General features: G+C 36.8%; 1 long non-coding RNA gene and 1 other non-coding gene across 2 annotated transcripts in view; one reads left to right on the top strand and one right to left on the bottom strand.

Annotated features, from left to right (window-relative positions):
• LOC144293663 (uncharacterized) overlaps positions 1 to 27,223 on the top strand; it is a 652,264-nt gene that overhangs the window by 609,947 nt on the left and 15,094 nt on the right. Inside the window, exon 25 of the long non-coding RNA XR_013360887.1 lies at positions 4,843 to 4,971. This is a non-coding gene — a long non-coding RNA (uncharacterized LOC144293663). The remainder of the gene's footprint in view (positions 1 to 4,842; positions 4,972 to 27,223) is intronic.
• On the bottom strand, positions 13,104 to 13,214 carry LOC144304220 (U6 spliceosomal RNA). Its single transcript, XR_013371164.1, has one exon. It is a non-coding gene; the product is annotated as a U6 spliceosomal RNA (small nuclear RNA).

Genomic DNA, 27,223 nt, shown 5'->3' on the forward strand with positions numbered 1-27,223 from the left:
AATTCTTCATTTCATTTATATTTAATAAGATACTCACTATACAGTTGAGGAATTCCAATTATTTTGAAAAATAATGACCTATGGGTCAGCCATATCTTGACAATTCCTGGTAAGAGTTCAAGGAAAAACCCAGGGTCTTAAAAATATAAAAACCTGTGTAGATCACCATCATCATGAAATAATAGAAAGGCTCATATAGTTTATGAATATGATGATTATTTCCTGAGCTATTTATTCTTATGAAAACTGTTAACTTCTTTCTCTCATGACAAAGAGCAAGGTGTTCAAGTGATAAAATACCCAGCTGACAGTCATTCTTAAATAGTAGATGATAAATGCTTTCCTTCTGAAATCTTTTCAGCCCCAGTGCATTACTCACTGTATTTTAGCTAATGTTCATCCTATAGGTTATAATGATGCAGTGTCAGGGCTGAGGAGTTGAGCAAATAATTACTGAGATCCAGGTAGCCAAGGACGTGGCATGGCAGAGATGGGACTTGTACTCTAGATTGAAGGAAAGGAGGTTTAGATTAGGTCTGGGAGAGGAGGAAGGGCTTGCTGGAAAAGGAATAAAATGAACAGGTACAGATGTGAGGATGAGTATAGGTGGAAAATATCCAAACCCTGAATTTCCCTTTGCGCCAATAGATAGATAGATGATAGATAGTTAAATTGGTAGATCCTGAATGGAGAACCTCATATGGGGAAGTAAAATTCTGGGATGATATTTTAGTAAAGCTTGTTATTTTCTATTTATACTATTTAAAATTTGTGAAGGAGATGTTTAATCTTAATATAACAAATATTGAGAAATAGAGAAAGAAGATTTTGAAAACCTAACAATTTAATCTTTACTACTTTTCTGTCTGAGGATGGAAACTCAGATTAGACACTCATGCAACAACTGGAATGACCCAACCATGTTCTTCTTCCACCTGGGCTCCAGGAGTGAAGTTCAAAAGACAGTGTAGCAGTGACTCACACATACACAGTGCTGTTTGAGGACAAATTGGTATAATTCCTCTGAAGGAAAAAAATTAAATGCCCTACAGGTCAAAAACCTTGAAAATGTATATATACTAACGATTCTACTGCTTGGGATTTATCCAAAATAAATGATCAGATAATCCAGGTGATTAAACTAGAATCAACCTAAATGTGAACTGCAAAAGATTGATTAAATAAATAAATACCCAGATGGCCATCATTGCTTAATTCCAACAGTGAAACAATTGTTTCACCCAAGTTAGGGTGAAATAGAGCAGTTATTCTGCAGCCCCGGAGATTATGCACAGGTAGTCTGTGTGTGTAGTCCATACTTCACATTTGATGAGATGCTTAAAATGTGTATCTCCTCAACTGTGTCAGATAGGGAAGCTGTTCCACTATGGTACATATGGCTGTTTGCCACTATGTTCCTCCAGTGGGAAGGTTCAGTTTGGTTACCAAGTAGGAAGTTGCTCTTTACACTTAACAGAATTTTAAATATGCATAGTAGAGCAAGATATAGAAGAAAGATACAAACTGTTTTCACAATAAGATGGTCCACAGAAGTCGCTTTTGCTTTACCTATGCCCTAAAGGGGAAAAAATAATAATAAAAACTAGCTAACATCTGTCAGAAGCAGAGGTATGAGTAAGGATTTTTCAGAAAATCATATAAAGCTATCACAATCGTAAAATTAAACTTTTCTTCACATATAGGTTATATATCTTTTTTATGAATGCTTTTACACTTACTTCAAGTGTTAAAGTGAAAACCAATTGAAGCTAGAAATTCTCACAATTTTCGTGGAGTGCTACCCTTGAAGGTTTCAAACGTCTGCTCATTACAGTTTTAAATGCATTTATTTAAATCTAGCATGTATTTCCCCTTTCTACCTGTAAATAATGCTTTGGTAGCATTAAAAATCTACTTCAGAGAAGTCACTATTTCCTCAGAGAACAGTAGTCAAAAATCTCTTATTAGCCCACTCCAAGAGCATCCTTCTCTACTTGAAGAGATGATTGGCTCTTGTGCTCCTCGGGAGCAGGTACTTGACCTTAACAACTCTGTATTCCAGCAACGCCCAATAGTAGAAAATACTAAACAAATATTTGTGGTCGCAAGAGTACCCTGAGCAATCCCTTTCAATGAAGTCAATCTATTCATCATCCCCTGAGTACATTTTGCCCCTTTTCCCTGCCTACAGGTTGTCATCTGTCCTACCACTTCTCCTGAACACCTGGTGTCACTATGTCTATTATCTGTTCCTGGTTAGCTGATGCCACCACTTTTCCTTTCTTAAGACGCATTGGGATTTTTGTCCATGCCAGTCCCAATGTCACACATCTTATCTTGCTTATAAACTGCCTCTCACAGTCACACGTTTTATATATCACCAATGGTTCTTCCTCATAAGTACCAGATACCAACCCTGGTTAACAAAAGTGGAAGGGAGCTAATTGGAAGAATATCAGGGTGATGAGGCTCATACCATTAACAGGAAGCTGGTAGACCAGGCTTCATTCAGACCATGATCCAAGAGAATTCAGGAAGGATAGGATTTACAACGTAGTGACCACAGCAGTTTTCCAATAGCTGAAATCGCGGTCAGAATATAATCACAGGGACAGTTTTTCTGGAGTCACACGAATCCTTCCCAATGTCTTAGCAGTGAACAGCCAATTGACAGATTTTAGGTTATAGACAGAACCTCCTGCTCTACTAGTGTTCCAGAAAAAAAAAGAATGATCTGGCCTTTGCACCTTTCTAGAAAAAAAGGAGCAGGGAGTGGCATGGAATTCACACACACACACACACACACACACACACACACACACACACACACAAAGGGAAAGGGGTTTCCAGAAAGGAAGAAGAGGGGTCACTAGGAAGGAGCATGAATGTGGAGCAGCCATCTCTTTACTAAACTCTGATTCCCTGGTTAGTTTCCAAAGCATAGGAAATAGCCTTTATACTGCTTCATCTGTTCAAAGGGCTACAAAAGCCTGGGGCAATAGATGGCCAGATATTTACTGGTAGGAAGGGACAAAGGGATGGAGGAAGAGGTGATATCAATATTTGTTAAAATTGTGTAGCTGGGTTACATGTATGTATAAATACAGATATTATTACGTTGCCCGAACAAGTCAAAGCCAGGTAAGCAGACCTATCCAGAAAGCTACCTGTAAGGCCTGTGTTCCAGGTGCACTGAGGTTGTGCAAAAGCTGGAGAAGCCCACATGTTAACAGAGAATTTATATAATAATGCTGTTAGTGCAGTATCTACTAAAAGTATATAGTAAATTGTAATTATATTTAATAGTGGTTTATTATCAGAGTTAAGGTTTCTCCACTCATGCAAGAGGCAGGGTGTCCTACATTTGCCTTTTTAAAATTTGCCCTTAAAGGATTATCCAGCTTGTCCAAAAACTCCAGAGAAAAGACAAATCTCTTTCCATTGGTGAGGAAAGATTCTTTGGTAATTTTTGGATGATCTAGTGGATATCAAACAGGTTAAAGTATTAGTAACAATTTTTAAACAATCATACAATGAATAATCTATCCAACTGTTAAGTTGGGGAAATAAAGAGATGCCTGGTGGCTCGGCGGTTGAGTGTCTGCCTTCGGCTCAGGGTGTGATCCCAGGATCTGGGATCGAGTCCCACACTGGACCCCCTGTGGGGAGCCTGCTTCTCCCTCTGCTTATGTTCCTGCCTCTCTCTCTCTCTCTCTCTCTCTGTGTGTCTCTCATGAATAAATAAATAGATCTTAAAAAAGTTGGGTAAATGAAGTAATAAAATGAGTTAACAACAACAAAAAACCCAGTCCTCCCCAAGTCCAGAAATTCTGATGGCAAGTAAATGCATTCATGAGACTCATTTTATGTAATATTTTCAGTGTTCTGGCTCTACTTGGTTACTTTCTCATTTTAGAGTTAAGTTAAGATACCAAGTAAAGGGAAGATGAGAGTGCCAGGAAACCCACAGGACTGTGTCAGCTGCCAAATGCTGACCAAAGTTGAAAGGTCAGCAGTCATCTGTGGCAGATGTGCTTCATTATGATAAACACTTGAATGCTGGAAATGGTTCTGTTCTCAGATAGTTTATAATTCAGGTGAGGGATAGAAGAGTCAGGGAGCTTTACTGCTGGGAATCTTATTTCATATTTGAAAGCAATTAACCAGCTGATAAACAGGCTTTTGTTTTCCTCTGAATGGCCAATGTCCATTCATTTGGGACAGTATCTCATCAAATGGGCCACAATAACAATAAAGTTTATGTATCTTGGCTCTTTTCTCCTCTAAAACCTGTAGTAGCCTCCTGCGTTGGAATCGAGAACGAGAACTGAGCGTGCAAAATAATTATTTTCCAGAATTCACCTGATGGTGAGGCTATGGAAGATTATTTTGTTTTGAACTGGAAATATGGATGAGAAGTGCCTTTTTATTTCAATGCCTCTTTATTTTTGTATAATCAGAACATGCCTTGTAAGCCACAGTATTCTCTATTCTGTGTGTTTATATAGCTTAAATACAAAGAAAGACACTACCACATTTTAAAAGGTGTTCTAAATTTTAAAAAAGCATATGAGAGTCTCACTCTCTGAACTACCTTGTACCCATTTTCTAACTACTTATTACTGAGAATCCTGAGAATTTTTTGTGATGACTTAATGTTTTACCACAAACTAAATTTTACATGTTCACTTTATTTTTTCTTTTCACCTATACATTTTCCAGTATATTCATATTCATCTCTCTTTTTTTTCTCTATTCAAGAAGGTCATTTGTTCCTGTTTTGGCTTAGTATAATATTTTCATAAGTGAAGGTGATACATAATTGTATTTTTTTTCTCACAGCAATGATTGAAAAGAAAAGCCACCTATATCCTCCTGCTAAGTTTCCCTTGAGAAGAATGAGTAAAATGAGCTCTATAGCCTCATAACCATGGAAGGGATTTCCTGTACAATGTTCACAACTTTGGCAAGGTAATGATTAAGGCCTTACAACTTCTTATAAAATTTCTGGAAAGATGGAAATTACATGGTTAGCTTTTATGTGTTGACTCAGATATGGCCAGATCAGTTTAAGAAGGCAAAACAACGTAGATTTTCATTTATTCCCCAATTAATATTTATTGAGCTCTACTATGTGCTATTTGCTCAAGGATAGAAATATGATTAATATTTGGCTTCAGTTCCCAAAGACTTAATAACCTAGCATGTTCGATTGTGTTGTTTGTAGTAGTGGTAGATAGTGGTGATGATCAGTGATGATCTTGGTCGTGGGGGAGAAGAATTATTGGGAAGAAAATATATCAACTGAGACCTGTACATATATCACCTGGACCTGGAAAATGTACACTAGTTTAATTCCGCACTTCATCTATTACCACAGATTTGCTTAAATGTGATATTGATAATTATTGATTCCTATCATTCTTAGATCTCATTTATATTTTAATGAGCCTCAAGGTTCTCAAAAGATTTCAAAGGCCAGATATAGCATGATGGGATCAAACTTTAATCAAATGTAGGAAACTTCTCAGTTCCTACTCTTTCTGGGAAAGTGCTATATGCTTTATAAGAAATATGCTCTTTAGCATAAAGCATATAATTTTCTTGAGGGAATGGGACATACCTGTATATATATGTATGTATGTACCTAAAAATATGCAATATACATATGTATACATAATGCTCTTGCACATTCCTACACATCTGGTGTGAATCAATGTGGTATAGATCATATATACAAAATGATACTTCAACCCTAAATCACAGATCACTGTGGAGTAGGGTTAGTCATAGAGAAAGGTCATTATCAGATTGATTGTAAAGTGAAATATTGAACCTGTTTTAGCAAAAAAGGAAGATGATATGCATGCTCTCAATACTGAAGATAGAGAAAGGGAAGAGAAATAATATCGAGGACTTAATTTGGTGAATAATTTTAGGAAATGCAATATCCATCCAACACTTTGACTTCAGCCAGAGGATTAGGGTACAGCCCTATTTTCCTTAGGCTGAAATCTTTATGATGAAGAATGACTGCTCTGACTATGAATTTATTTTCCAGTAACAATTACTTTTAGAGTATCAAGGACTCTTGACTTCTCTTGTTTAGCAGTTCTACAGTTTACCTGTTAACTATATTTGGCCTATTTGGTAAATAGCTGTTAGGAACCGAGAAGTATTTGTTGCTTTTATGTGACTAGCCTTGGGCCAGGTTTTACAGAGCAGAGTGGAAATGTAAGACATTATTCTTTCCTGCAAGGCTATTCTAATATTATCGGGTAGCTATTACTCTCTGGCAATATATTTGAAAATATAGTTACTAGTGATACGGAAAGGGACATGCTATAGGAAGACCTAGCCTCTATCAAAGGGCTTTTTAAAAACTGGAGGAAAATAAAATATCAGCAAGTAGGAGCCCCTGCTTCTGGCCTGTGTCTTAAGCAGCTCTGCACATTAAAATGCCTTCCACCAAATTTTTTAAGATCATTCTTAGAGGCTAGGAGTGCCATCCAGGCCAGGCACCGTGAGTTCAAATCACAGTATTTCTTTCATGGGATCACATGAGACTGAGCAATGAATCAGTGATGATCTATTGATTTTAGGTGAATCTTCCTCAGTTTGGACACAGGATGAGTTCAGGGATCTAGGTTACTGATAGTCCACCTGTGACCCTTAGACTTGAGCTGTATCTGTGGGCCCCACAGTCAGTTCTCACCCCTCTGGGTTCAGAGCATGTATCTCCTCTGATCTACAAGCACCAGATGGTGGCAGGGTGGCAGTAGACAGCCTTTACTTTGTGGTGACCTGGGACAGTTACTCTATTCCTGCCACAGGCTTTGCACTGCACATCTGGCAGATTTCGGGACTGGCTGTGCCTGTCTCCTCCGAGGGTTTCCCAAAATGTTGTTTCTCACTGCTAATCAACCCTTCCAATCAAAGTTCTCTCTTGCCTATGATTGATTCGATGACATACTTTCCTGGGTTAGTCTTAATTAAGCCTTGTTGGAAATGGGATGGACATTCCTTCTTTGAAAAGGGCCATTCTTCTTCCTCAGCTCAGCAGCTTTAACCAATCCTCCCTTCCAATGTGGAAGGCCGGCGTATGGTCAACATTGGAAAGTATTATATTCTAGGAATGAAATGATTTTAGTTCAAGATTTTGAGGGAAGACATATTTGGAAGATGTCTTACTTATGTTTAAACTACAAAATTCTGTCCGATAAGATTAAAATGACAGAAAATGAATGATAACTCATACTTTGCTGCCTACTCTGGGTAAGGCTTGCATTTATGTGTGGTCATCATCAATGAAGTGCAGTTATAACCTCTGATAGTCCATTGAAGTCATTGGGTGATTCAGTATCATGAGTAATGATATAACTAAATAAATGGTGTTAGGGAATTGCAGTAACAGAAAGATCTATCTTGTTTCAATACAAATGCACCCTGAAGAGCTATAGCTTTATGAATAATAATGGCATTACCACCTTTTTCATATAGTGTGAGGTATGAAATTATTTAGAAAATGACATATTAGATAATAAATAACATGAAGAGATTGTTTCTGAATCTACAGAGGAAGAGATGGTGTCTTGAAACTAAGAAGAGTCTTCATATATATTGATTGGACAATAAACAGATATTCTCTATTTCTTCTCTACTCTACCAAGTCTTCTAAGTCTTCATTTCTACTTCATATGGACCCATACATTTAGTAACATATCTTAAATCTGATTGTTTATACAGACAGAGGCCCTACAAAAATACTTATCCAGAGTACCGCACAACTAGGAATGGATAAATGTATCAAAGGAAAGCAAAATTATATCAAGAATAGTTTTGAGGGAATTCTCAACTTCATCATTCTTGCTTTCCTCAGGACAGAATCATTGTTTTCCTAGTGCTGGATGTTGTGGTTTCTTATACCAACTGACTCTTGGCTCAGAATGGCATCCTCTTCTGGGGTGCCTGGGTGGCTTAGTCACTTAAATGTCTGACTCTTGATTTCAACACAGGTCACAGTCTCAGGGTAGGTCATGAGATGGAGCCCTGTGTTGTGCTCTACACTCAGTGGGGAGTCTAGTTGAGATTCTCCCCAGCTCTCTGCTCCTCCCCACCATGCTCTCTCTCTCAAATAAAATATATAAATCTTAAAAAAAGCATTTTTGCTAGATGAACACCCATACTCACAATTTTGAAATGTCTTCTTTTAAGAAACAAGAAACAAATGAAAGCCAGTGTTTTATCATACCATCTACAATGAAGACAAGCTCAGCCCAGTTAAACAACTCAAATTTGTGGTTAGGTTAGTGAGGCATGTTCCAGTTCAGTCTCTATTGATTGTTTAGTATTGATGATTCCCTGAAAACCACACCTTGCAAAGAAAAATTTGGGTTAACTAGAGCATCCCAATAAGCCTATTTTGTGCAATTTGCCCAAGTTTATGATTAAAAAACAGATAGGAAAGTAGATGCAAGGTAGCCCAGTTTTCAGCATAATTTTGATTCAGTAGTAAATATTTTACTACTACATCCACAGGATAGTCAATGGTAGATGTTAATGATGATCAGGACTGTTGGGCCATGAGGTAATGATATTGTTTAACTTTATATGTTAGTAGAGCATATGAGTATAGTTTTGGAACATTTAGAAAGATATTTAAACTTCAAGGGAGTTATTAAAAACTTGAATACCTATAACATTGTTTTTTTTTATATTTTATTTATTTATTCAAAAGAGGGGATCCCTGGGTGGCGCAGCGGTTTGGCGCCTGCCTTTGGCCCAGGGTGCGATCCTGGAGACCCGGGATCGAATCCCACGTCGGGCTCCCGGTGCATGGAGCCTGCTTCTCCCTCTACCTATGTCTCTGCCTCTCTTTCTCTCTCTGTGTGACTATCATAAATAAATAAAAACTTAAAAAGAAAAAAAAAAAAGAGACAGAGAGAGGGGTAGGGGGAGAAGCAGGCTCCCTGCAAGGAGCCCAATGTGGGACTCAATCCTGGATCCCGGGATCATGATCTGAGCCAAAGGAAGACGCTCAACCACTGAGCCACCCAGGCGTCCCTATACCATTGTTCTTTGGCGAATTAAAGTTGTCCTTAGGTGAGGAGCTGCTGTTGCCAACATAGGGCAATCCCACAAACATATACATGTAACCACAAGGTAGAAGACATATTTCAGGAATTCAGAATAATCATTGATCACTTACTGGGTACCCGATGCCGCATATTTAGACATATTTTTAAACTCTTCAAATTTATGGAGTATGCACATTGATCTCGTTCCTGTGAGAGAATTTACAGTAGACAGTGCAACTTTTCTTTGAGTAACCATCAATTATTGCTTTAATTAATATTTTATTCTACTACAAATGTTAGATTTTAATTTTTTATTATTAAGATACAACTGACACACCCTGTTGTATTAGTTTCAGGTGTACAACATACTGATTTGACAATTCTATACATTGCTCACCACTGTAAGTGTAGTTGCCATCTGTAATCAAACAACATGTTACGATGTTATTGACTATATATATTCTCTATGTTGTACTTTTCATCTCCTTAACTTGTCTTATAACTGAAACTTTGTACCTCTTAATCCCTTTTTGACTATTTTGCCTACCTCCTTCCACCTCCTCCGTCTGGCAACCACCAGGTGCTTCTCTGTATTTGAGTATGTTTTTGTGTTTGTTTTTTAAGAATCACATATAAATGAAATCATATGGTATTTGTCTTTCTCTGTCTGACTTATTTCACTTGGCATAATACCTTCTGGGTCCATCCATATTGTCTCAAATGGCAAAATCTCATTCTTTTTTTATGGCTGAATAGCATTCCATTGTGTGCATGTGTATACACACACACAAACACACACATGTCTTTATTCATTGTCTTTATTCATCTATCAATGGACATTTAGATTATTTCCCTATCTTGGCTCTTGTAACTATTGCGATAAACATAGGGGTGCATATGTTTTTTTCAAATGAATGTTTTTCTTTTCTTTGGGTAAATACCCAGTAATGGAATTACTGGATCATATGATATTTCTATTTTTAATTTTTTTGAGAAACTGCCTTGGTGTTTTGTACTGTGATGGCACCAATTTACAATCTCATTGACAGTGAACAAGACTTACCTTTTCCCCACCTCCTTGCCAACACTCATTATTTCTTGTCTTTTTGACATTAGCCATTCTGACAGGTGTGAGGTAGTATCTCACTGCAGTTTGGATATACATTTCCCTGATGATGAGTGACGTTGAGCACCTTTTCATGTATCTGTTGGCCATCTGTATGTTTTCTCTGTAAAAATGTCTATTCATATCCTCTGCCCATTTTTTTAGATTTTGTATTTTGGTATTTTGGTGTTGAGTTGTACAAATTCTTTATATATTTTGGATATAAATCTCTTATCAGGTATATATTTGCAAATATCCTCTCCCACTCATTAGTTACCTTTGATTGCTTCCTTTCTTGTGCAAAAGCTTTTATTTTGATATACTCCCAATAGTTTATTTTTGCCTTTATTTTCCTTGCCTGAGGAATCATATCCATAAATATATCACTGAGGCCAATATCCAAGAGATTTCTGCCTATCCTTTCTTTTAGGAGTTTTATGGTTTCAGGTTCCATATTTAGATCCTTAATCCGTTTTGAGTTTGATTATGTGGATGATGTAAGATAGTGGTCCAGTTTCCTTCATTTAGATAGAACTGTCTGGTTTTCCCAATACTATTTATTAAAAATACTCTCTTTTCCTTACTGTGTATTTTTGCCTCTTTGTCATAGATTAATTGAAAATGTAAGTGTGGGTTTACTTTTGGGCTCTCCATCTTGTTTCATTGATCTACATACTTATTTTTATGCCAAGTACCATCTGGGTTTTTTTATTTTTGTTTTGTTTTGTTTTGTTTTGTTTTTGTTAAAGTTTTGAAGTGTTTCTTGAAATTTGGACTTGGGGATCCCTGGGTGGCGCAGCGGTTTAGCGCCTGCCTTTGGCCCAGGGTGCGATCCTGGAGACCCGGGATCGAATCCCACGTCGGGCTCCCGGTGCATGGAGACTGCTTCTCCCTCTGCCTGTGTCTCTGCCTCTCTCTCTCTCTCTCTCTCTGTGTGTGACTATCATAAAAAAAAAAAAAATGGAATTGTGATGCTTCCAACTTTGTTATTTTTTCTTAAGATTGCTTTAGCTATTCAGCATCTTATGGTTTCATACAGATTTTAGTATTATTTGTTCTAGTTCTGTGAAAAACACTATTGGTATTTTGATATAGACCACATTGAATCTATGGATTGCTCTGAGTAATGTGGGCATTTTATATCTTTTTCGTGATGATTACTATAGCCAGGACTTCCAATGCTACATTGAATAAAAGTGGTAACAGTGGATATCCTTATCTTAGAGTAAAAACATTCTGTTTTTCACCATTATGGAGGATATTAACTGTGGTTATCTTGTATATAGCCTGTATTATGTAGAGGTATGTTCTCTCTATACTCACTTTGTTGAGTGTTTATCATGAATGAATATTGTGTTTTGTCAAATACTTTTTCTCCATATACTGAGATGATCATATGGTTTTTTATCCTCCGTCTTGTTAATGTGATACATTACATTGATTGATTTGCAAGTAGTGAAGCACCCTTGTATCCCTGGAATCAATCTCACTTGATTGTGGTGAATGATCTTTTTAATGTGTTGTTGAATGTGGTTTGCTAGTAGTTTGTTGAGGATGTTTGCATCTATCTTCATCAAGAACTATTGGCCATAGTTTGTTTGCTTGTTTATAGTGCCTTTGTCTAGCTTTGGTATTAGAGTAATATTAGACTTGTAGAATGAATTGGAAGTTTTCCTTTCTCTTCAATTTTTTGAAATAGTTTGAAAAGAATAGGTACTAAACTCTTCTTTAAATGTTTGGTAGAATTCATATGTGAAGCTGTCTTACTAGGCTTTTGTTTGTTGTAAGTTTTTGGATTATTGATTCCGTTTTGTTGCTAGTAATCTGTCTATTCAAATTATTTATTCTCGATTCAATTTTGGAAGATTGTATGTTCTAGGACTATATCCATTTCTTGTAGATAGTCTAGTTTATTGGCATATAATTTTTATAATACTTTTTTATAATTCTTTATATTTCTGTGTTATTTGTTGTCATTTCCCCTCCCTCATTTCTGATTTTGAGTCCTTTTTTTTTTTTTCCTGATGAGTCTAGCTAAAGGTTTATCAATTTTGCTTATCTTTTCTAAGAAGCAGCTCTTGGTTCCATTAATCTTTTCTATTTTTTTTTTGTCTCTATTTCATTTATTTCTGCCTTATCTTTAGTGTTTCCTTCCTTGTACTTTTTTTTCTTTTTCAATTTCTCTAGATGTAAAGTTAGGTTGTTTATTTGCAATTTTTCTTATTTCTTGACATAGGCCTGCATCATTATAAACTTCCCTCTTAGAACTGCTTTTGCTACATCTCAAATATCTCAGACTATTGTTTTTTCATTTTCATTTGTCTCCATGCATTGTTTTTATTTCCTTCTTGATTGCTTGGTTGATCTATTTGTTGTTTACTAGCATGTTGTATAGCCTCCATGTGTTTGTGTTTTTTCCAGATTTTTTTTCTTGTAATTAATTTCTAGTTTCATACATTGTGGTTAGAAAAAATACTTGATATAATTTCAATCTTCTTAAATTTATTGAGACTTGTTTTGTCGAATTACATGGATCTATCCTGGAGAACGTTCTGTGTGCACTTGAAAAGAATGTGTGTATTCTGCTGTTTTTAGTAAAATATCCTGTATACATTTTTTGGGTCCATCTGATCTAACATGTGCCATTCAAAGCCGCTGTTTCCTTGTTGATTTCTTTTCTCTTTTCTTTTCTTTTCTTTTCTTTTCTTTTTTTTTTTCTTTTCTTTTCAGATTTTATTTATTTATTCATGAGAGAAAGAGAGAGAGAGAGGCAGAGACGCAGGCAGAGGGAGAAGCAGGCTCCATGCAAGGAGCCCGATGTGGGACCCGATCCCAGGACTCCAAGATTATGCCCTGGGCTGAAGGCAGAAGCTAAACCGCTGAGCCACCCAAGGATCCCCTCTTTTTTTTTTTTTTTTTTTTTTAATATGGAATGCGTCATGAATTTGTGTGTCATCCTTGCACAGGGGCGGGCCATGCTAATCTTCTCTGTATCGTTCCAATTTTAGTATATGTACTGCCGAAGTGAGCACCCTTGTTGATTTCTGACAGGATGATCTATCCATTGATGTAAATGGGGTGTTAACGTTCCCTGTATTATTATATTACTGTCAATTTCTCCCTTTATGTCTGTTAATATCTGCTTTATGTATTTAGATGCTTCTGTGTTGGGTGCATAGATATTTACAATTGTTATATGCTCTTGTTGGATTGATTCCTTTATCATTATGTACTGCCCTTCTTTGTCTCTTGCTACAGTATGTTTTAACCTCTATTTTGTCTTTTTTTTTTTTCTATTTTGTCTTATATAAGTATTGCTACCCTGATAAGGATGGCTACCCTGGCTTTTTTATTTTCCCACTTTCTTTGTGTGGATTATTATTTTCATCCCTTCAATTTCAGTCTGTATGTGTCTTTAGTTCTGAGGTGAGTCTCTTGAGGCAGCATATAGATGGCTCTTGTGTTTGTTTTTTTTAATTCACTCTGTCATCCTATATCTTTTGATTGGAACCTTTAGTACATTTGCATGTAAAGTAATTTTGATGGGTATGTACTTACTGATATTTTGTTAATTGTTTTCTACTTGTGTTTATAGTTTTCTCTGTTCCTTTGTTCTCTTGCTCTCTTCCTGGACCTGGTTTGATAGTCTTCTGTAGTATTATGTTTGTTTTCCTTTCTCTTTAATTTTTTGTGTGTCTATTGTAGGTTTTTGTTTTTTGGTTAATATTTGGGTTCATATATAACATCCTATGTTTATAGCAGTTTATATTAAGTTGATGGACACTTAAGTTCAAACACATTCTAAAAGCACTAATTTTTTTACTCCTTCTTCTACTTTTTTGCCTATGATGTTATATTTTACATCTTTTTATTTTGTGTATCCTTTGACTACTTTTTACAGATATAATTAATGATATTAGTTCTGTGTTTTAACCTCCATACTGGCTTTGTAAGTGATTCATCTATTACCATTGCTACATATTTCCTTTTACTTATGAAATTTTTTCCTTCCATAATTTTCTTACTTCTAGTTATAGCATTTTCTTTTTACTTAAAAAAAAATTCTTTCTAACATTCTTTGTAAGGTTGGTTTAGTGGTGATGAACTCCTTTAACTTTAGTCTCTCTGAGAAATTTTATCTTTCCTCCAGCTCAGAATGATAACATTTTCAGATAAAATATTCTGGGTGGTAGGTTTTTTCCTTTCAGGCTTTCAATATGTCATGCCACTCTCTTCTAGCCTGCAAAATTTCTGCTGAAAGATCAGCTGATAGCCTTTGGGGTTTCTGTTGTATGTCATTATTTTCTTTTCTCTTGCTGCTTTTAAACTTTTCTTTTTATCATTGCATTTTGCCATTTTAATTAATATGTGTCTTGAATCCTCCTTGGGTTCACCTTATTAGGGGCTCTCTGTGCTTCCTGGACCTCGATGTGTGTTTCCCTCTAAAGCTTAGGGAAATTTTCTTTTCTTTCTTTTTTGTTTTTCTTTTTAAAGATTTTATTTATTTATTCATGAGAGAGAGAGAGAGAGAGAGAGGTAGAGAAAAAGGGAGAAGCAGGCTCCTTGCAGGGAGCCTGACGTGGGACTCGATCCCAGGTCTCCAGGATCAGGCCCTGGGCCGAAGGTGGTGCTAAACCGCTGAGCCACTGGGCTGCCTGGGAAATTTTCAACTACTATTTCTTTGAATAAGTTTTCTGCCCCTTATCTCTCTTTTGTCCTTCTGGGATTCCTAAAATACAAATGTTGTGTTTGATGATGTCACAGACTTCCCTTAACCTATTCTCATTTTTTATTTTTCTTTGTGCCATTCAGCTTGGTTGCGTTTCATCATCTTGTCTTCCAACTCGTCTATCTATTCTCCAGCCTCCTCAAACCTGTTGTTTATTCTGTTTGGCATATTTTTCATTTCAGTTGAAGTCTTCAGCTCTGACTCATTCTTTTTTTTTTTTTTTTTTTTTTATATATTTTCTATCTCTTTGTTGAAGTTCTTCCTGAGTTTATCCACTGTTTTTTCAAATCAAGTGAATATCTTTATGGCCATTACTTTGAATTCTTTATCAGGCATCTTGCTTATCACTGTTTTATTTCACTCTTTTACCGTGATTCTGTTTTATGTTATTTTGTTTGTGACATATTCCTCCATCTCCTCATTTTGTCTAACTCTGAGTTTGTTTCTATGTACTAGGTAGGTCACCTATGTCTTCTGGTTTTAAAAGGAGTGACCTGGTTTGGAAGAAGCCCTGTGGTGCCCCATAATGCAGTTCTCTCTGATCACCAGGACCAGGTACTCCAGGGGTGTCCCAGGTGTGAGCTGTGGTGCCCCCCTCTTATGGCTGAGTTGCAAGTGCTTTTAGCTCAGTGGGCTGTGATAACCAGCTTTACCTGCCTTGGGTATACTGGGAATGGTTTTCTCCCCACACTGTTGAGATGGCCAGGTACAGCCCCTGTGAGCTCTTTGCTGGGCAGGTCGGGCAATCAGCCTCGCCATCAGCAATTAGCTTCTCTGCCATAGCTGCAAGTGCACAAAATGGCAGGGCTTGCTTCCCAGGCAGCCAACAGGAGACCTGGCTTCAGGAACCGCAGGCACATTGGTGTATAAGGTTATCTCCTGTCTTTGCAATGGAGGAATCCCACTGAAGTGGCCCGGGCCCTGGTTGGAGCTGCCTCAGCCAGGTGTGGTGGGGCAGGACCCACTTTGGGGAGATATCTGCTGACACAGGCAGTTTGAATGAGGCAGATCCACAGAGGAATGCTGGGGTGGGCACATAGCACTAGCAAAGTAGATGAAGAGTGTTAGTGCTGGCTCCCACAGGTATCTGGCTATCTAGGTTGGGGGAAGAGAAGAGAAATGGTGCCAACCAGCACTTTTATTACCAGAGGAATTTCCTGTATATCTCTCCCCCTTTGGCACAGTTTCTAAGATTAGTTAATAAATCTTCAGGTATTCTCCAGACACTTTTCACACTATTGCTTCTGTGGTATGTCTCAGGCCATTATTTAGTATTCTGGTTCTTTAAGGGCAGGAATTTGGTTTCCCGTCATCCTCTGGTTCACCAGAGTTTAAAGCTCTCTGCTTTTTAAATGATTTTCAAATCAGATGTTATGGGAATTTGTTCTTCCAAGATGGGTCCCCAGTGCTAGAGTTGCCTAGTGTTGGGTTCGATCCTCTCACTTCTTCATGCTTGTGATATCCCTCCCATTTGTGGTTAACCATGTTGGGATTTGGTTCCCAATGGTGTCTCTGCCCCTCCTTTCTTTTCCAATGTGGCCTTCTCTCTATGACTGGCTGTGGAAGAACAGTTCTGCAGTCGCCAAATTGTTTTTAGAGTTAGTTGTACAGATGTAATTATTTTTTGAGTGTCCAGGGGGCAGGGCAAACTCAGTATACTCCCATTTCATCATCTTCCTGCTTCTCTCAGATTTTAAATTTTATTTGTCCTAAGTGTTTAAGAGTCTTTTCCCTAAAATTATTTAGATACAATTAAAATCCTGCCACAAGGAGAAATCATAATCTAGGGTATTATCACCCAACAAATTTAAAACTGTATGTTTTCTGATCCTGGCTTACTAGTCAGTAAACAAACACCATAATAATGCTTAGAAACCAAAAACAGTAGTAATAACTCTAAATTTAGATTAATTTCTTATAATAATTAATTTTGCAATTTACTCAAGAAGTCTTAAAAAGCTTCCTTATTTTCCTTTACTTCCTATTTTTAACTTTTTTTTTTGAAAAAAAACATAAATTATTTGTGATGATATTAGTTGAGTACATTTAACATGTCTTAATGGTAATTTAAATATTAAAATAAAATCATGGATGAAATAAATGGTTCAGCCTAATGTTTCTTCTATCATAATATAAAGACTTTTCTTAGGCACCCAGCTGCCCCACTGATTATTTATAATTTTTAAAGGACCATTTTATGTATTTTAATTTTTGTGTCACAGGTCACATAAAGATGAGTAGACTATTGTATATGACCAAGAACAATTCTCTGATCATACTTGATTCTTGCAGTCATCAAAAGGTGTTTGCTTTCAAAAGAATTATACTTCCAGCTTGCTTGCCTTGGGTAATGTCAATTAAATCCAAATTATTTTGTGATAGAGATTTTGCCATTTTTAGAGACAGGGTAAGTGAACTAGAAATGACAAAAATCAAATGAGAATTGAAAAAAATAAAGTTTGATATTTACCTGTAAATTGCTTATCTTACAATTAAGCTTTGGTTTACCCTTGCCAAATGTCCCCATTTGCAGATGCCTATTAAAAAATAAGCTTTTTTCATTTCCTGCTAGTACACAATTTAGTTTCTTTTAGTGTGTACTTATGCTCAGTGCTTTCAGAGGAGCTTTGTGTTATCTCTGGTATCTTGTACTTATAAAGAATCACTTTCAGTGTGTGTGGCCTGGTTCCTAACAGTCTATCAATTCATTGGATTTCCTGAATTTCAGAAAGCCACCAATTGATTCTTTATGCTGCCTGGCAGAGGAATTCTTAATTTTTGTGTTTCATTCCAACATCATTCTTAAGAAGGAAAGGTTTTCCTTTACATTGCCTTGAAGGGTTTACTGAATCATACATCACCAAGAACATTTTAAAGCTTTATTTTGTCTGTTATTTAAAGTGGAAAATGCTGTCCCTTAAGACACTGGCACTCTGCCATTTGCCTCCAGAATATTTCATGGTTCACTGTCAGGACTGTTGCTTTTTCTAGAAGAACATATGGGCCATTTTGGAGAAGTTTTCTGTAACATTCAGATGCTGAACATATATCTATTTACATTTGATCTCCAACAAATAATTTTTCTGGAATTTTTATACCTTATGGATTCTTTGGAACTTACTGGAAAGTATATTGGAGCCTGATGACGCCAAAGGAGGCTTGTGAGTTGGAAGTAGAAGAGACTAAATTTAATTGAAGCAAAGTTTAGCATCATTGGAATATATTTTTGTGATTTCATTATTTTTTGCTGGCATATTTCACCTTCCTCCTCTGCCTCCCCCTTTTTCATCTTCTTCCTCCTCCTCCTCCTCTTCCTTTTTCTTTTTTTAGTGATTTCAAAAAGTCAGTATAAAATATTTAAAGTAAAGGGGAAAAGATCCCCCTGCACTCTGTGATGTTGATAAATAAGTCATTGGAATGTAGTAGGAGTTAGCACACACTTGAGGATGATTGTGTCATTAAAATTGCATCCAGTCAATCTGGAAATACCTCACCTGAATTGTTCTGTAAACACTCTTCTCACTAAAACACCTGTTTACTCTGATTGTGTATATTTTGAGTCAGAGGAATCAAACAAAATGCCTTTAAAACAAGCAATTAAAACTAAAGTACGGCTACACTCTGAATGGAGGTGCTAATTGCAATTCCAAGGAAGAATAGTCACCCTTTTTGTACAATATATTGTATTGATGACTAGAACGAGGTGTGTTTTAGGGAAAAAGACTAATTTTTCATATTACTGTTCTATCAGGCTGTCTTTTTGTTGGTCATTTGGTGAACAATTTATTGATTTGCTAAGTTATGGAGCTAGTTGACTCTTAAATGAGAGCTAATCTGCAAATGGTACTATGGCAATGAAGGAAGAATAAGGAAGTAAAAGAAAATAAAACAAAAGAACAGCAATCATGGTCTAAATCAGGAAACCATTAATAACACCATAGTCAAGGACCCAGCATAGAAAAGTCTTTTGCCTAAACAAAACTGGGATCTTTCCAGATCCAGAAGACTAGAGGAGTTAAACAGAAGTGGTGATGGTCAGAGCAAGATAAAAAGGGAAAATGAAAGTACATGAAAGAACCTCTGTGTCATCACAGAAGGCATGAAATTGGAGATAGGTTTTAGAGAATGTGCCCTTTGGGGAAACCCAAAGTAAGTATGGCTGTGTGTCTTAACCACTTCAATTATTTGATTCTCATGTTGGAATTATATACATGTCATCTGGTTGTCAGCTTGTTCTTATTCCACGTGTCCCATTTTGCCACTTGGCCACAACAACAATCAGCTTAAGAGGAAGAAAGCGCAATCGTCTTTGGACTTATTGTTTGGTTAGTGGCATCCACTTGCTCCCTGAAGATTCCTTTAAAGGATAGGGAAAAGGAAAGCCTGGGAAGGATCCCATTAGGAAAGAGTCTAGAGAATCAGCAGACTCTTTAATAACCCAGGCCACATGAAATGAGGAAGACAACCACGTAGATTCATTTACTCTATTGTAGTATATCCGACAAAAAGAAAGACAAAGGAAGAAATGATTTGCTTACTCTTACCTTTGGGAGACAAAGTCAAGAGAAAGAAAAGCAAAATTTGTTGATAAAGCTTCATAGTAGTTGTTTAATTGTCTGATTAGTATACTTCATTTTCTGATAGGTCACAATGTGAATATATATATATATATATACATATATATATATATATATACACACACATTATACTGACCCACATTATACTGGTCAGTGTGTTGTTATTAATATTTGGTAAATGAAAGTATAAATTTTTTTTAAGATTTTATGTATTTATTCATGAGAGACACAGAGAGAGGCAGAGACACAGGCAGAGGGAGAAGCAGGCTCTTCACAGGGAGCCTGATGTGGGACTAATCCCCCGACCTGGGGTCAAGCCCTGAGCCAAAGGCAGACGCTCAACTGCCAAGCCACCCAGGCATCCCATAAATGTGTTTTTAATGAAATCTCCAAGTAGGTATATTCTATAAAGGAACTTTGGAATAGGGCAATATAGTATATCCTTTTTAATACTTCTATATCCTTATTTACCTCCGTCAGCATCGCCTTTCTGATTTCTCTGAGATATTTCATGCTTTAGTTTTTATTAGCCAAGACATTATAATTTAGAGTTAGAATTTTGAGTGTAACACATGATGGTACCTTACTAGAGTGCTTACCAGATACAGATAATTATTTAAATATTTCTATTCTGGAAACACACCTTTGAGTTCTGTATTTGGATATGTGTTATAAGCAACATGTCCCATATTTATCCAAAAATCTCCCAATCCTGAAATGTATTAAATAGTAGAACTGAGCCAATTTTAAGTCCTACTCTTCCAGGAAGCCCAAGATATTCATATCTATTCCTAGGATGTACACACATATATGCACCCCCACACCCATAGGCAGGATGATCCCCAACATGTGTATTTTGAGAGAAAAGAGAATTAGAAGAATGAAGATGACAGACTCTGTGGTATTCAAGTCAGTAAAGCATATTATATCTTAGATTTTCTCAAAGGGAGTTTAGTTTCCAAAAATACTAGGAAGACCTTGATGTAAGTGAAGTCTCACCTGTGACATGATCCTTTGGTATTTCCTATGTTTTTGCCTTTCCAATTGAAAAGTCGTGCTCCTGATGGTGTTAGGTGTTCGTCAGATCTCTGTCCATCAATAGACCTCATGCTTGGCTTGTTTACACAAGTCTTGACTATCAGGGAACATTGGCAGCTAAAGAACACAGGAGGGAGGCCATGATAACTGGAGAGAGAGAATGTCACTGTGCCTTTTGTCATGCCCAGAATGTATGCCCTATGTCCTCACAGGGAGAGGTATCAAATGATAATTACATTCATAAATTTTTCTATAGGAATTAAGTCAATAAGTTCTTTAAAAATTCAGGACTTGATTTTATTCTTAAAAGAGTCAAACAATGATTTTTTTTTTAATCTCTAGTGGGAATGAGCATTTGATCCTAGACAGTCTTCAGTGTTCTTTTTTACACAGTTTATTTTGACAGTCATCTGTTTTTTCACTTTCAATTCATGCTAGAAAGGTATAAACTAGTACTTGTCCATTCACCTGTGACTTGTAAAAGAAAAGTTGAATCTCTCCTTGACCCCAGCCCCGAAACTCTTTCACAATCTCTTGGGCACTGGACCATAGGAGAGAATGTCATGGAGTACTGTATCACCAAGGAGCTTGTTTTCTTATGCCTTGTGAAAATATCATGAGCTCTAGACCATTGGCAGAGAATAAACACAGACCAACCATAGGTCGTTTGTTATTGTACTTTGATATCACTACTGGAATAAATCTTCTGTCTTCAAATAACAGTTTTTTTAGTCTTATTGTATTAGGTAGCAATTTCATAGTGCCCGTCTACTTTGGTGTGAATGCTGGCCATGTTAGAACCAAGCTTTATGCTAATACAACAGCTGCCCACAGGAACTCCAATCTAAGGGTTATATAGTAAATCTTGGTTGGGGTGAAGTAAATTGTCCAAGTGCCATGGTAGAGAAATGTCATCTCTATCTTTTATCCATTTTCCCCTGTGAGGCTATTATTTTTTCACTACTAAAAAAAAGTTTGATTTTGTCTAATTGATGGTAACTAAAAATATTAATTGTCTTCAGTATATCCTATGGCATATAATTTCTATTATCCACTCAAATATTCTAATATCTACTTGAATATTTCGAATGGTTAAGCCAGCTTCCTCTTTGACACACTTAGAAGAGACCCTAGGTTTGGCTTTTTATGCTTTAAAATGCACTATGAATCATTCTGCCAAACTCCTGCCCTTCATGTGAATGATATATTTTATTTACACTCTTAGAAAAAAATCTATGCATGGCCATTATTAATCACTCACACCTTTAAGAATGATCTTACCTTTTAGCTATTCATCAAAATCGGTATCCTTCCTGTTAGAAAGAGACACATCATAACTGATGTACAACCAAACTGTAGATGGGTTCAAGTACACGGCTATTAGCAGAACAGATGTCTCTTTTTTTAAGGATTACACACGCATGCGCGCACATGTGCAGGGCATGTGAGCACGCATGTGCATGCACACACACACACCTCTGTATGCTGTATCTATTCCAGCAACTCTCTTTAGAATGCCAAACTGCGAATAAAATCTTAAAAAATAAAAATAAACATTCTGTCTTGGGCAGCCCAGGTGGCTCAGCGGTTTAGCGCCGCCTCCAGCCCAGGGCCTGATCCTGGAGTCCCGGGATCGAGTCCCACGGCGGGCTCCCTGCAGGGAGCCTGCTTCTCCCTCTGCCTGGGTCTCTCTCTCTCTCTCTGTGTCTCTTATGAGTAAATGAATAAAATCTTAAAAAAAAAAAATAGAACGCCAAACTGCTAAAACCATGTTGGCTTTCAGATAATACATGGCTATGATTGAGGAGCAGCATATCATTTCCAGAAGTGACTCCCACCCAGAGCAAGGCCAATAAGACATGAGATAACTGGATTAGCCAAGTCAAAGACCTTCATCTTTGATTTTTATCAAATGCAAAGGAGGGAAAAAATTGGTAAATGAATCAGCTCCCTCTGATTACATACTAATCTTAAGAGAAGACTACTTTGTAATTGAACCATATCTCATTTAAAAATCAAGAAAATAATTTTTTTTCTGCCTTTGACCATAACTAATGCATGTTTTCCTTGGTGAAGAAATATTAAATGGTTCATAAAATGTGTTTGAAATACCTCATTTTTTGGTGGACATTTTCATTTACCTCTAAAATATTAGCTGGAAAATGGAAAGACAATGCTTCTATTAGCCTCAGGGGAAACCCAAATAGAACAGGGATTGACATATTTTCCATTCTCCTTTTTTCTTTGGCTACTATTATGATTTCATATTGAGATGAGGATTAGAAAAGGCCAAAAGTTTGGATAGCTTCTCAAAAGTATTAGATAACATATCAAAATGAGGTGGACAGTGCTTGAGAGTAAGATTCTGATTACACAGCATCTATCTATACAATGTATATAAACTTGGAAATATTGTAAAATAAATATATCATGAAAGAGACATTTAACTATACAGGTAGCACTTTAAAAATTACAAAATCAAGAAAAACATCACAGTAAGGCTTTGAATCTTAGAAGATACTAAGAACTCTCTTTTCAACAGAATTTTAACTTTCTGGGCATTAAGGAATTACTTAATAGAAAAGAAAATAACCCATGGGCAGGGGGGTGGGTGGGATGTAGCCAGCAGAAAAGCTGCTTACAATTTTTGATAGGCTCTAGTATAGGATAGTAGAAAGGTAAATGATTCTATTCTCACTCCAAAACTCTGTATCTTAAATTTTTCTCATTCATTAATTTTTCTTTGCTGGCATTAAAAGCTTCCAAAGAGAAAGCCTTGGATATTGAGCTTGTTATGGATATCCTTCTTATTGTTTTTTTTTTTTTTTCACTTAATGGGAGGAAGATCTGCAAGACACAGGATCTAATCCCAATTTAGAATTGTATGATCCCTAACGCAAAACAAAACAAAACAAAACAAAACAAACAAACAAACAAAAAACCAAAAAACAATCCTGTGGAAGAAATTGAGGCAGATAACAGGGACATATTGCTCACCATTGTCTTAAACCCGGAGAAGCAAGCAGTCAACCTTTCTTAAGGTGTGTTTAGTGAATGCTTCCAATGTGCCTAGAGTTGTGTGGGATACTGTTAGGAATATAAACATGGCAAGGTAGACGTTTCTTTTTCCAAGGAGCTCACAGTCTAGTATATCACACTCAGATGCAAGTAACAACATTATAATGTGACATGGGCCACAGAGTAGATGGAATTCAATTCCATAGAAACAAGTACTCTTCAAAATTATACTTGATGTGGGCTTTAAATGCATTGTGGAAAAGCTACCCTACATCTCTTAAAAATGTTTTCCTGAGAACTACATAATTTTGTGGTTTTATAGATTATGCTGCTTTCAAAGAGTACTTTTTTTTTCCTCCTATCAGACCAGCAGTCTCTTTCAGTGAGGATGCTACTCTAAGGTGTGATGAATTCAGAGCAGCCACCTTCACTGTCTTCATGTCTCAGGATGGCAAAGGCAAAGACAAAGGGATACCCCTTTAGGATCTGGATCACTTTAGCCTGTTACGTCTCAACCGTCAAACCTGCACAAGATGCCTCCAGATTAGTCAACAAGCAGATGATTAGAGATAAAACCTCTCATCTTGGGATAAATTTAATCCAGGCAGCATGTGCTCTTTGGTCATTTTATAAATATAGCATTTTAGAACAGCATTCTCAGAGATCCAGCAGTGCATATCCAGCATTGTAGCTAAAATATTCAAATAGAAATAAAAATAACTCCCCAGAAAGTTGCTGGCATTCATGTTTCCGTTGGAGAATAATTACAGAAGTCAGTTTCAAAGCTAGCATAAGAGATGTTGAAAACCACCTCTCACCCCCACAGAAATGCTAATGACTAGTTGTATTATAGTCTTAAAGCAAAGGTTCCTAAACCTTCTCTTTCTCAGATTTATGGTGTCACAATTACTGGCCATGACCAGACTCTCTGAAAGGAAACAGAGATTCCCTGGACAGTGAAGAGATCCCACCAGGTATCTCCTGGGGCAGTAGAATTTAGCCCTGAAGGTTTAATATTTCTAATCCTATTATGTTCTAATCCTATTACTGAAAAGTTGAGGTGAATTGAATATATTTCCTTCTTTATCTCTGTGCAATCTCACATATTTCCTTCAATAATGGCTTTTGGCTGCCTCTCACAAACAGTTTTGCTTCTTTAATTCTTAAAAAGAATATATAGACAATCAAAGTGAAATCTGTTTATAGCAACATGCAGTGCCGTGTCTCCTTATGATGCCTCACGGGGAAACTGGCGATACAGTGGCTATGCATCCAGCCCCTGATTTCTTGCCTTTTGTTAACCCAACTTATTATTACATCAAAAATCATACGACAGATTCAGCACACACATATTCACACTAATGTGTGTGTTTATGTGTGTGTGAAATAGCTACACAATGAGTTATTGAGTTGTAGATAGAAAAAATGCTAGGCAACTGCAAATTACAAGGATATAATGCCATCAGGGGGTTTAATGGTGACATCATAAATCACAAGAGCAAGGTATAAATGGACTGGGCTTCCCCACAACTCTAAGATACCACTGGAGCTGTGATTTTAAAGATTGTCTACTCTCCCCAACCACCATTCCCTTATACGTGGATAATTTGTGTTATAATTTTCATCTTCTCCAGTTCTCTCTACTTTTCCTCATCAACTTCAAACCTTTTTTCTACACCCAGAGAGAATCTGTTTTCCCCGCAGTGCTATTAGAGCAGCTATATTTAAATGTTAACACTGGATTGTCCGAAGTTAAAGTATAACAATTCTAAAAATCATGCCATTCTGGGCTAGATGTCATACTCATGCGATATGACAGACAGGTGACAACAGACCTGAGGATTAAGAGATTTTTCTCTCCTTGGATGACTGTGCTCCATGCACCTCTACTCATTTCCGCTAAGAGCAGGGAATCTAATTACATAGAGTACCCCTGTTAGGACTGCAAACATAGAGATGATATTATAGTTTTTCTTTTTCTCATATCTGAAGTTTGGCAAATCTAAGTAATATTCTAATTTATTTCTATGTCCTAAATGATTCCTTTTTCTCTCTGATGCTGTCTTATAGAGGAATATATTAACATAAAATAATAACTGGCCCAAACTTTTGTCCAAATTTAAATATGTCCTAGCAAAGCCAGTCCCAATCTAATTGCTTTTATGTGTCACTTTAAAGTAAGAGAACCAACCTCCTGGCAGCTTTGCTTTGGGTCTTAATTAGCCACTTAACTGCAAATTGGTTGGCACCCTAGTCCTTTCATCAGTTATTATCCAAATAGCATCACCGACTTCGGATAAAGAAAAGAAAGATCCCACATGTAGCAGGTCTTTCCATCGTTATTGCCCTTTAATACAAAGAGGGGGGTTCCCAACTACTAATTAAGGCTACGTTTTTAATAGGCAATTGGCATCTTATTTAATTCATTCTCAGTGCGATGTCTTAAAGGAAAAACAATCACAGTAATGTGTGTACAGTGCTAAAGAATTTACAAAATATTTTCATCTACTTTATTACTCTTACATAGTATCTGCTTTAGCCATGTATTAATCAATATGTTTTTATCGGTTGCCATGATTTAGGATGTGGATTTTATTTTAGTCCTTATCACATTTGCCTGTGTATCCACGGAAGTATCTAATAAAATTAAGTGGGCCAATCCCTGGTGCATAAAAGGGAGTTGGCTTCTTCATTTTTTGTTGCATTTCTAGGAAATGGCTAGACTGTTAAACATAGTGTCTAGAGAGGTACTTCTTTACAAAGCAAGCATAAATGGTTAGTGAGCAGAAGACTCAGAGGCTTGGTTCCGAGTACATAGAAATAAGGAAGAGGGTAAGAGACTACCGATAGAGATCAGATCCAAAAATTTGCCACATGGGATGAGAATTCAAAAAGAATATGACAATTTGCTTAGTGTTTTAGCAGAATATCCTCAATTGACACTTTGCATGCATTATGATATCACATCCTTCGTTGATGCTATAAAACACGTCATCATGGTGACTTTTTGGTCATCAACCCCTTTGTTGTTGTGTTTTAACCTGCCCTGAAAACTGGCCCTCTTATTTCAGGTTATGACACTTTTTATAAATTTTAAATGCAAGTACTCTTTTCTGTTCCGTTATTTCAGGTCACTAGGAATTGTATTTGGGTATGTGAGTTCAGACCTTCTCTGTCTCTCTGAAAGACAGAGGAGTTGAGATTTCGTACATCCCAAATGTCTCCTGCCCACCACAGTAACCAGAGCTCAGAGCCCAATCCACAGGCTGACCTCGAGTAAGATTGTTTTAGGCTGTGTGTTTTGGAAAACTTGGAATTGGTGAATTATGTTTATGAGATTCATCTCTAAACTGTACCAGAGCTTATAAAATATTAGTATTTACAATATCCTGGAACAACAAACACAGCATGGAGGCAGCTGCCTCATCAGAGACTGAGCCGCAGTGATCTCAGACATTTGTCTGTTTATCATGGACTGGATTTCCTTGGCAAATGATTCAATAAGGAAGATGAGCACACCAGTCTAACACTATGCTCGACACTGCACGGAAATTTGCTCCTCACCGTCACCCCAAGTGCTGGTGCTTCTACTTCGTAAGCCCCACTGCCTTTAAGTTGAAGTGTGAAGAATAGCAATGTGGGACTGAGATCAAATGAAGTCAGGCCTTTGATTAAATGT

This window comes from Canis aureus, chromosome 2, assembly GCF_053574225.1.
Source record: "Canis aureus isolate CA01 chromosome 2, VMU_Caureus_v.1.0, whole genome shotgun sequence".
NCBI lineage: Eukaryota > Metazoa > Chordata > Mammalia > Carnivora > Canidae > Canis > Canis aureus.